At 37.3% G+C, this 12,877-nt stretch overlaps 1 protein-coding gene across 2 annotated transcripts in view; it reads right to left on the bottom strand.

Moving 5' to 3' along the window:
* The window catches only part of cpsf2 (cleavage and polyadenylation specific factor 2), a 495,879-nt gene that overhangs the window by 12,694 nt on the left and 470,308 nt on the right, over positions 1-12,877 (bottom strand). The window lies entirely within an intron of this gene.

Raw genomic sequence — 12,877 nt, 5'->3', positions numbered from 1 at the left:
CATGCTTTTATCAGCAGCAGGGTGGATTACTGTAATGGACTCCTCACTGGTCTTCCTAAAAAGACAGTCAGACAGTTGCAGCTCATCCAAAACGCTGCGGCCAGAATTCTGACCAGAAGCAGGAAATCAGAGCACATCACACCTGTCCTCAGGTCTCTACACTGGCTCCCAGTTACATTCAGAATAGATTTTAAAGTATTATTACTGGTCTATAAATCACTAAATGGCCTAGGACCTCAATACATTACAGATATGCTCACTGAATACAAACCCAACAGATCACTCAGATCATTAGGATCATATAAACTAGAAATTTCAAGAGTTCAGTCAAAGCAGGGTGAATCAGCTTTCAGCCACTAACAGCGCCCCCTGCTGCTGGAATCAGCTTCCAGAAATGATCAGATGTGCTCCAACATTAGGCACATTCAAATCAAGACTGAAAACACATCTGTTTAGCTGTGCCTTTACTGAATGAGCACTGTGCTGCGTCTGACAGATCGCACTATCATGTTTTTCTCTTCTTTTTCATTCTTTTATATCACATTTTACCAGTTTTTTTTATAATTTTTATTATTTGTTTTTATTTTTCTTATACTTGTTTCTTTTATTCTTTTTTTATGTAAAGCACTTTGAATAGCCACTGTGTATGAAATGTGCTATATAAATAAACCTGCCTTGCTTTGCCTTACTTATGAGATTAGAAATTTAAATTAATAATTTTGAATAGTTTTGAAAGTATACAATACTTATTTTTAAAATACAAGTTTATTATCATGCATCATAAAAAACTATTAGGAATTTGATAAACTAAAAACATGGCGAGGCAGTGGCGCAGTAGGTAGTGCTGTCGCCTCACAGCAAGAAGGTCACTGGTTCAAACCTCGGCTTCTCCCTGCATTCGTGTAGGTTTCCACCGGGTGCTCCGGTTTCCCCCACAGTCCAAAGACATGCAGTACAGGTGAATTGGGTAGGCTAAATTGTCCCGTGTGTGTGTGTGTGTGTAAATGTGTGTGTAAATGGGTGTTTGGATGTTTCCCAGAGACGGGTTGCGGCTGGAAGGGCATCCGCTGCGTAAAAACTTGCTGGATAAGTTGGCGGTTCATTCCGCTGTGGCGACCCCAGATTAATAAAGGGACTAAGCCGACAAGAAAATGAATGAATGAACTAAAAACATATTAAAAACTGTAACCTGTAGGTAAATAACAAACTGGCCAGCTCCTTTTTTCAGTCAGATGATTTATAATGGGATATTGTGAAAAATGGAACAAATGACCTTATATAGGGGACAAATTCTGAACCTTGTCATTAGGGGGAGGTCTTTCAAACCACCCGAACCCCCTTAGGCTTCTAGCCGAAATAAAACAAACAAGACTTTCTCCAGAGGAAAACATATTATAGGAAATACTGTGAAAAAAATCCTTGCTCTGTTAAACATCATTTAGGAAATTTTTGAAAAATAAATTCACAGGGGGACTAATAATTTTAACTTCAACTGTATAATCTATGTAGTGAAGGTAATATATAGTCTTCATGTGTGAATAGAAGTCCACATAAAACACTAAAATTCTTTTTGAATCATGTTATTGTTTACTAAAAAAGCAATAAATAAATTAAATAATCCATGCATTCATTTATTCATTCATTTAAAATGTTGTAGAAACCACTTAGCACGTTTCAAAGTACCAATTTAAATGTAACAATGGTTAATAGTTCAATAGTTCAAATCCCCCCTTTGCATATTTTTTTCTTTTTTGAACATTTCTCAAATGATGTTTAACAGAGCAAGGAAATGTTCACAGTGTGTCTGATAATATTTTTTCTTCTGGAGTAAGTCTTATTCACTTTATTTCGGCTAGAATAAAAGCAGTTTTGAATTTTTTAAAACCATTTTAGGGACAAAGTGATTAGCCCCTTTAAGCAATTTTTTCCCGATATTCTGCAGAACAAATCATCGTTATACAATAACTTGCCTAAATACCCTAACTTGCCTAGTTAAGCTGTGTAGAAGTGTCTTCAAAAATATCTAGTCACATATTATTTACTGTCATCATGGCAAAGCTAAAATAAATCAGTTATTAGAAATGAGTTATTCAAACATATATATATATATATTATTGATCAAATAATAGCCTTTATGTTAATTATTTTAGGTTAACTATTAAGATTAAAGTCAAGGGCACAGGGAAAGCGAAGGGGCCCATACGATCTCACCCCCACTACAAATCCACTAGTGTGTATATCTACTATAAATTACTAAAGTATGATTAGTACTATCCTTTAAATAAATAATTATTATTATCTATTAAAATATAATTTTATTATAAAAAAATGCACAACAATTTAAAACCCCTTACATTCAAGCCTTTACAGATTATCAAATTTTCTAGTACTATTATTAATATGAGTAGTCTTTTTTTTCAAATATAGATTTTTATTTTGTTTTATGGGTGTATAAAATCTGTAATATACTATTAAACATTATATTGATTGATTGATTGATTGATTGATTGATTGATTGATTGATTGATTAATTGATTGATTCTACATTTACTAATTGGGTAAATGTGAGAACAATTTCCAATAGTAAAAAAGAAATACATTCAGAGATGCTCTTCTGCAGACCTGGGTTGTAACAAGTGGATATTTGAGTTACTGTTGCATTTGCATCAGCTGGAGCCAGTCTGGCCATTCTCTGACCTCTGGCATCAACAAGGCATTTGCGCCCACAGAACTGCCGCTCACTGGATATTTTGTCTTTGTCAGACAATTCTCTGTAAACCCCAGAGATGGCTGTGCATATAAATTCCAGTAGATTCAGTTGCAACCGCCATGCCACGTTCAAAGTCACTTAAATCACCGTTCTTCCCCATTCTCATGCTAGGTTTGAACTGCAGCAGATCGTCTTGACCATGTCTACATGCCTAAATGCATTGAGTTGCTGCCATGTGATTGCATGATTACAAATTTGCGTTAAGGTGCAGATGGTCAGGTGTACCTAATAAAGTGGCCGGTGAGCGTATATATATATATATATTATTGATTAATTAAATAAAGCAACATCTAACTTAGCTAAAGTTAATAAAAACAAAGTGAAAATTCATATGTAAAAAATGTTTAAAAAAATTAAATAAAATTAAATAAAAAAAAAAATGTATGTAAAAAATTTACCGTTGATAAAAGAACAATCACTCTGATTTAAGATCTGAAGCAATAACAAACCCAAACATGTACTCTAAATTGTTCAAGGGCACCTTTTAATCAGCACATCCAAAAACATCTCCAAAAATAAACACAAGGAGGACGCTTGTTCAGGCCAGGTGTATTTTAGAAGACAAAGTAGAAGACGGTCAGTTGCAAAAACAAAATAAAAATAAATCACACTCATCTGCAAATGTGCTAAGCGTACAGAAAAAAAAGTACAAATACAACAAACAATACAGCAGAAAAGCTCCATATATTGTAATGTTGGACTCAACACATCAAGTTGAGCGGACATGTGTGGACATACCAAGGAATGGGATGTCATGTATAACAGGACCACGGTGCTACAAAAATAAACATAATCATAAATATATGAACAACACTGAAATAAAAGCTATTTTAAAGGCAGAACTAACGTAATCTAACTATAAATATAGCATACATATGCAACTATACACATAACCTAAGACAGACTGTACAAGTACTTTTACATAAGACTGAACAAGATTGTTTCCCAGAGATGGGTTGCGGCTGGAAGGGCATTTGCTGCGTAAAAACTTGCTGGATAAGTTGGCGGTTCATTCCACTGTGGCGACCCCGGATTAATAAAGGGACTAAGTGTGACCGGTCCTCGTTTTACTCTGCGTTGTGTTGTGATTAGGCGAAAGGAACCAGTCATATAGGAATTAACAGGCTTTTATTCTGCATGAATAAAGCAAACAAATGGCAAAGCTGAGTATGTGCCTTCCTTAGGAGCTCACCAACCTATTAGTGAAAGGGATAATTCTCACTACAAAGCTTGCACATTCATGCTTATAAACTTTACCCACAATACATGCCTCATATACATTCAATCTCTCATACATGTTTAAACATCAATGTAATGCAATTTAGAACACCATTACATGTGTTATTATGATAAACAACACTTATATGCTATATTTTAACCGGAGCTTCAGTAAAACTCATCTCTCCTCAATCGCGTTTGCCGCGAACTGAGTAAGAGCAGGCGGAACCGGAAAACGGCACTTAAAGGGGCCACGCGCAATTTTCCAAAATACACCAATACATTGAAAACAAACACAACTATGATTTCATTAACTCTAAAATATAAGATATATAAAGAACAACTTTGAAAATACACAATTAAATAAAAATAATTGATGAATAACAAGGAGAATTTTGAGTGAAATTAATAAAAATAATATAACACCTGTTACATAAGCCGACAAGAAATGAATGAATGAATGAATGAATGAACAATATTGTGCAAAAGACGTATTTAAAGTTGGAGAAAACAAGAAGAGCAACATGATTGTGTAGTGCATTCACAGGTAAACATTGCTTTTCTTATTGAGTTCTTGTAAGATGGAGTTTATTTATTATTATGTCTGACGCATATTGAGAGAGAAATGAATGTTTCTACAGGTGGTTTGTCAAACCCACTCACCTGTGTAAGGCACACTCAGAAATGCACAATGTTGATTTTTTTTTTTAGAGCAGTGGTTCTCAAATTTGTTTTCATAAAGTGCCACCTCAGAAAAATCTGCCCCTCCAAGTACCACCATAACGACCAGTATTGAAGTACAGTAGAGTAGTAGGCCCAGAAAAGCAGCTGCAGCTCTGTACAGTTTAAAAATGTGGCAGATTAACTACTAGTAATAATAATATTTATTATTATCAGCCACGGGCGAAGCAGTGGCGAAGTGGGTAGTGCTGTTGCCTCACAGCAAGAAGGTCGCTGGGTCGAACCTCGGCTCAGTTGGCGTTTCTGTGTGGAGTTTTCATCTTCTCCCTGCGTTTGCGTGGGTTTCCTCCGGGTGCTCCGGTTTCCCCCACAGTCCAAAGACATGCGGTACAGGTGAATTGGGTAGACTAAATTGTCTGTAGTGTACGAGTGTGTGTGTGTGTGTGTGGGAATGTGTGTGTGGATGTTTCCCAGGGATGGGTTGCGGCTGGAAGGGCATCCGCTGCGTAAAAACTTGCTGGATAAGTTGGCGGTTCATTCCGCTGTGGCGACCCCAGATTAATAAAGGGACTAAGCCGACAAGAAAATGAATGAATGAATTAACACTGTACTTTAAAAAACAAACTGTAAGAGTTTTTTTTTTGTTTGTTTTACTGTAAAAAACAAAAAATAAATAAATAAATTGTCAACGTTTAAATTAAAATGTGCTTTTAAAAGTGTGTTAAAAATGATAGGCTACTGGTCTTATAAAAAAAAACACCTGTACTTAAATGTAAAGTTTTAACCTATAGTATCCTATTCATCAAAACCTGGAAATGTTGCTTGGACCTCATAAATATAGGCTATATGTCATCATATTCATATAGAAACCATTTTTGATCACTTTTAAAATATGTTGCATGTACAAATGACATTGGTAGGGCCAGACGGAATCTGCAGACGTTTGTTGCTATTTCTGCTGAGAATTTTGGTAAAAATTTGCGGATTTCTGCTGAATTATTTTGGGAGTATCATAACTAAAAACTTAATATGTGAAATAAAAAGTAATATCTTTTTAACTTTTATTTAATGTTGAAAATACAAATCCAATTAGATTCACTTTATTTGGTAAACAAAGCAAGTCTCTCATATATCTACTAAAAGACAGAAAATATCACTGTACAACTGCATTGTACATCAATCAGATGAACATTTTCACATCACTTATATCACTGTAATTAGTTGAAAAACTGAATAAAAATAAATTTACTCACATTTACTCAAGTAAATAAACAGAATTAATGATGGGCTAAAAATCTGCGTATATCTGCAATATTCTGCACGCGCAGATTCCGTGTGGTGTGGACCTACATATTGGATTCCTCTGCGTACCACTAGAGAAGGTCACCAAACTTGTTCTTGGAGGGCCAGTGTCCGGCAGATTTTAGCTCCAACCCTAATCAAACACACCTGAACAAGCTAATCAAGGTCTTACTATTTGTACTCGAAACATGCAGGCAGGTGTGTTGAGGCAAGTTTAAGCTAAACCCTGCAGGGACACCGGCCCTCCAGGACCGAGATTGGTGACCCCTGCACTAGAGGGAATCCCACATACCACAGTTTGAGAGCCACTCTTTTAGAGCCTATGGAGTGATTGTAAGAAAGCGTCTGGTGCATATGTGACGCCCCAAATATTGGTTTGCCACAATTGAGGAAATTAATAATGATATGCATGTGTGGATGTATAAAGGGAATGGTGGTTCCGCCAGAGCGATAGAGGGCGCTATGAGAGCACAGTGCGTGATTCAGCATTTTCTGCACTGCTCGCAGTAATATGGAGAGCTGATCACACGCACATTTTCGTCTTGTGTTTATTCCACCATTTCACAGATTAGTTGACTGTATTAAGTGTCAATCTGTATTGATATGGAAAGAATACATGTTTGTGCATATTAAGTCTCAGGAAAAGATTTGTTTTTGATTATATTTACATGTTTAATGAGGGTTTAAAATCGCGATGTTTACCTGCAATTTAAGGGGATTTGTATCTACTGAAATAGTTTAATGAAGGTGATTATGCTTGTATGTATTTCAGTTCTGATAATGTTTAGTTTGCTTTAAAAGTGTATGTGCATCAGCAAAACATTCAGAGAATGTCAAATTTGAATGCATTTTTGGTACAGAAAAAGCCAATTAAGTTTATGTGAGTCATGTGACACTGAATAGTGTGTGAATACCAAGCGGCATCCTCCCGCTCTCCCTCAGGAAGCCAATACGGAAGTAACTAAAACTGCAATTCATCCGAAATTCCGCTAGTCCTGGCCGCTCCTGGCTCCAAAACAGAGCAAATTTCAATTGAGCCCACTGTTAGAATGGCCAACTTTACAGCAGAAAAAAAGGTGTTTACAGCCTGCTACAAAAAAAGATTTTGCTTAATACAGCTAATATTACCCTTCATGACAACTGTGAGGGGGGTGAATTTTTTTATAACTCATCCGTTTCCTTTATATTAAGTTATAATAAGTTGCATAATTTAAGGGCGTGGTCACTTGAGTGACAGCTAGGTCTCGTTGGTCGCCGTCACGTCACCTCAGCTGAATCCTGCAGATTAGCCACTGAACTCGGCATATTTATCGTATTTCTGTGTTGTTTTATGTGGCTTTACACAGTCAACTGCCTTTTGGACTTGTTTCCTACAATTATTAGATGGCATGGCATGCTGAGTGCACTTAATTGTGCTCACAAACCATTCACGAGGCCTCCGTTTCCCATGTGAGTAAAGTTATATACTTATATACCATCTCTATACATGTATTTGTTTTATTTTTAAGATCATTTATCGTTTATATTTATATTTAGAGCTGTAATGCACTCCAGAATCTGACAAATTGATTAGCTGTAGGCTCTCGCACAGTCATCTGAAGTGTTCTCATACAGTGTTATGCTGGATTTCATCAATAGTCTTATATTAACTAACACAGACTATATCTGAAGTGTTTGGAAGTAATTCACGTTTTCCTCCTGTTGAAAAAAGTCATAAGAACAATGTTTAGTGGCTCAATGTATTACAGCAGTGTTTTTAAAAGACTAAACACTTTATTGATATAGTGTACAACCAAGCACAAGTGGTCAGAATACAAACGAGTCACAGGTGATAAAGTATTAAGCGTTTCTCCCAAAGTAAAGTGTGTCTGAACCAGGTCCAAGCTAAATGCCAGCAGGTGTCTGTAGCTCCGCTCACTCTCCGCCTCTTTGCCCTTGTTTGGTATGGCGACGGTTGGCCACGCCTACTAGTGGCTTCTTTTGCGCTCTTTAGAAACCTATGGGTGATGTCACGTATACCACGCCCATATATTTTACAGTCTATGGTGAACACACAGATGTACTACACAGCTATCGGCTGATGAATTTATTTGTCAAAGAAATGCTGTTTATTTACAGGAAAGAGGCTGAAACAGTCAATATATGCTGTAAACGCTATAGCAATTTATTTTAGATAATGCAAGTCTTGCCATTTGGATTTGTTTGGTGTGAACATTTTAAGAAAAAAAAAGATAGCCCAGTAATACGGAGAGCTGATCACACGCACATTTTTGTCTTGTGTTTATTCCACCATTTCATAGATTGCTGGGATCGCTAAACTGTCAGCTGATACAGGAGTCCTGGACCCACTACACATAGACAGAAGAGTGTTTCTACGGGTGGTTTATCAAGATCACTCACCTGTGTGAGGCACACGCAGTAATGCACAATGGTTTTAGAGAGATATGGAGTTATTGTGGGAAAGTGTCTGGTGCAAATGTGCAAAACTGGTGCAAGTTTTGGTTAAAGTGCAGGACCGTAGCCATTGGGGCTTCGGGTTGTTTGAAAGACCCACCACTGACTGACAAAGGTCCACAATTTGCCCCATACATTTGTCTTATTTTCACTGCTACGCCATCATAAATTGTGAAAATAACCCATTGAAAAGGGCTTTAAGACAGAGCAAAATCTTCTGTCAGGGTTCATTCACATTTTCACTACTAAAATTTCACGACTTTTCCCCGATTCTTCCAAGACCTTCAAGTGCATTTTCATGACCTAATGTTTCATGCAGTGTCTACATATGTGTGGTAAAAGAAAAAAACAAAGCATGTTCAAAGTTATTACAGCATATCGTGAAACACAACGATCTAATCAGTTTAGATCTATGTAAAATTGATTTAGATAATTCTTACACAGCACTAATTAATATGAGAGTATGTGATTGGCCATGGACAGAAAAGAAGTAAAGGCATATGTATATATATATATATATATATTCAAGTATACAGATATCTGTTTTGCATGACTTTTCCAAAACTGTGTTTTTTTTGTTTTTTTTTTTTCAAAACTTTTCCTGACCAGGAAAATGCCATGTTAAAATTCCATGACTTTTCCAGGATATTCATGACCGTATGAACCCTGCTCTGTTGGCCGTCACATCGGTGTGACATCAGCTAATCAGTTTTAATACAAACTATTATTTTTCATGACTCCAACATCCAGCTGCGCAAGATTATGCAATCTGTGACGTATGCGAAGTCCTCTTATGCTACTGTTCATTCATTTTCCTTCAGTTTTGTCCCTTTGTTTATCAGGGATCGCCACAGGAGAATGAAGCGCCAACATATACACACTGTTAAAAAAATCTGTTATTTTAAATTTTTTTCTGGCAGCTAGGGTGAAATACGTAATGCATAAAAAAAAAAAAAAAAAAGTAAAATAGTGGCCGTTAGATGAGACATTTACCATAAAATAACAGAAGCTAAATTACAGAAATTAACCGGAAATCTAAATTTAGGCAAATGTCCATGATTTAAAGTGCATTATTTCACGGTAAATGTCTGTAATATAACAGCTGGTATTTTTCTTTTTTTACGGCACCCTAGCTGCTGGGAAAATAAATTAAAATAAGGGATTTTTTTTACAGTGTAGCATATGTTTTACCAACACAATCTCACGACAATTCATAACTTTTTGATTTAATGGCTAATTCATACGATTTATTTCGTACAGTTTTGTACGATTTGCTCATCCTCCAATGACGGTTGGGTTGAGGGGTGAGGTTGGGTGCCACGCCTCCTTTTTAAAATCATACAACTTCGTACGACTGAACTCGTACGAATTTGTACGAATTAGCCACTAAACTGACAAAATGTAAAATACTTACGTTTCCTCGTGAGATCAGACTGGTTTTACACAGAGGATGCCCTTCCAGTTGCAACACAGTACTGGGAAACACCCATACATTCTCATCCACACACTCATTCTCATACACTACAGCCAATTAAGTTTCTTCAATTCCCCTATAGCGCATGTGTTTGGACTGTGGGGGAAACCGGGGCACCAGGAGGAAACCCACTCCAACACGTGGAGAACATGAAGACTCTACACAGAAATGCCAACTGAGCCAGCCGGGACTCGAACCAGCCACCTTCTTGCTGTGAGGTGACTGTGCTAACCACTAAGCTACTGTGTCGCCCCAAAAAGACTATTTAAAACATATAAAAATGTTTTAATGTTTACATTTTTTTATTATTCAAAGGACCAAATTCTGATTGAGGAAAGTTGAATGTACTGCTCAGTTTGTTATTTGCCTAACAAATGACAATAGACTACAGTTTTTAATTTGTAACTTTAACAGGTTCCTATATTTTTTTTCCTAATGATATAGACCAGGGGTGCCCAAACTCGAATATTTTAGTTCCAACCCCAATTAAACAAACCTGAAGCAGCTAATCAAGCTCTTTCTAGGTATACTAAAAGTTCCTGGCAGGTGTGTTGAAGTAAGTTGGAGCTAAACTGTGCAGGACACTGGCCCTACAGAACCGAGTTTGGACACCCCGGATATAGACTAATTACCATGTTTGTAAACGTTTAGGATGTGCGTGCAGCAAGGTTTCAGAAAAAAAATGGAGCACCAGCATTTACAGCGAGGGAATGACATCCAATGCTGCACAGATTTAGTTTTTGTATTAGAGATAAGTTATACTGATTACATATTATATATATATATATTATTAACATAATGCTTTCAGCGTGTTATAACAGCTCGTCACCCAGTGATAAGCACAGTGATTCTGCAAAATTAACGTTAAAGTGAGCGGCGTTCGTCTGACAAGTTCATTTGCGATAGCACCTTCCCAATGGTATTGCATAAGATGAAATGGCCAAGCATCCGGCTTTATTAAAACAAGCATCTCATTGAAACTCCACGTGATTTTACAAGAGAGAAGTTAAAGGCCTACAAGTTTTTTAATGCCAACAGTTTAGTTCTGTGTGGTCATGTGCAGGAAATAATCTTCCATGATGACCAGATTCAAAACTATGCTGTGCTAAAAAGCGAGGTTCTGCCTAGCCGAAGACAAGGAAAGAAGACGGAGCTGTACAAGACCTGGGTAATCATCATAAAGCAAAGCAACTGCATACTGACAGCAAACTGCATCTGTACGGCAGGGCATGTTTACATTGCATTCGAAGCATCAAGTGTTCGCAGTTTAATTCACCATATTTAACTGTCATGTACTGTAATGTAACGTGTATTTATATAGCGCATTTATTGTGTATGGCCATACACCCAAAACGCTTTACAATCATGAGGGGCGTCTCTCCACACCACCACCAGTGTGCAGCATCCACTTGGATGATGTGACGGCAGCCACAGGACAACGGCGCCAGTGCGCTCACCACACACCAGCTATTGGTGGAGCGAAGAGACAGTGATAGAGCCAATTCAGTGGAAGGGGATGATTGGAAGGCCATGATCGTAAGGGCCGATAGAGGGATTCTGGCCAGGACACTGGGGTTACACCCCTGCTTATTCCCGAGAAGTGCCATGGGATATTTAATGACCACAGAGAGTCAGGACCTCGGTTTAACATCTCATCCAAAAGATGGCTCCCACTGACAGAGTAGTGTCCGCTTCACTTTTACTGGGGCATTAGGACTCAAGCAGACCACAGGTTGAGCGCCCCCTGCTGGCCTCACTAGCTCCCTTTTAGCCAAAGACGTCTGCGGTTGGCATTGAAAGCAGTGTGGTGTACAGTAAAAGTGAATTTTTTCTATTTTTGGACTTTGGAATCGTGTACCCGTGTGACGTAGGTTGGTAATTCCTCTATATGATGTAATAAATATGTATTTTAAAAACAAGTATGTATTCATATTTTGTTATTCTAAGGCCCAATCCCAATTCTACCTCTTAGCCCTTCCCCTACCCCTTGTTTTGCACGTTCTCGTGAAGGGGTAGGCGTGTCCCAATTCTGTTTAGCTTAAAGGCGTAGGGCTAAGGGCAAGGTGTAGATACCCCGTCGAACTAAGTTTTTTCAGTACTATTAAATACTATTTAATTAAAACCTGTCAAAACTGCGAAACGCCACACTTTACCTTATCTATTATATATTTTATACATGTACATCACAAGTACATAAAGCTGAATCATCTGTGCATATATAAAATTTAATTTAATTTGAGCGACGCGGTGGCACAGTAGGTATAGCTGTCGCCTCAGCAAGAAGGTCGCTGGTTCAAGCCTCGGCTGGGTCAGTTGGCATTTCTGTGTGGAGTTTGCATGTTCTCCAAGCGTTCGCGTGGGTTTCCTCCGGGTGCTCTGGTTTCCCCCACAGTCCAAAGACATGCGGTACAGGTGAATTGGGCAGGCTAAATTGTCTGTGTGAGTGAGTGTGTATGGATGTTTCCCAGAGATGGGTTGAAGCTGGAAGGGCATCCTGTGCGTAAAACATGTGATGGACAAGTTGGCGGTTCATTCTGCTGTGGTGACCCCGGAATAATAAAGGGACTAAGCCGAAAAGAAAATGAATGAATATTTTAATTTAATTTAATTTAATTTAATTTAATTTAATTTAATTTAATTTAATTTAATTTAATTTAATTTAAACACCCCATCACACAATTGTAAAGCACAAATGTGCAGTATAAATGCACGTTACATTACAAATAAATAAATACATAAACAAAGATGATTTTCCATTGTATTTATTTAGATCTTTACTATGGCAAAAATTAAAACTGGAGCATTAACTAATAAAGAGTTGTGAATGCTATAATATATAAGTAAAATACACTTTACTATAGTATGGTTTAAAACCACTACAGTAGGCCTGCTATAAATTACTGTAGTATTTTGTCATATGTGCAAAGATAAAATTGAGATATTTATATGGAAACTTACAGGTTAAGACCTGCATTATA

Source organism: Danio rerio, chromosome 20 (assembly GCF_052040795.2).
Source record: "Danio rerio strain M-AB ecotype USA chromosome 20, GRCz13ab, whole genome shotgun sequence".
NCBI classification, from domain to species: Eukaryota; Metazoa; Chordata; class Actinopteri; order Cypriniformes; family Danionidae; genus Danio; species Danio rerio.
This window is presented reverse-complemented; position numbering and strand designations above follow the sequence as displayed.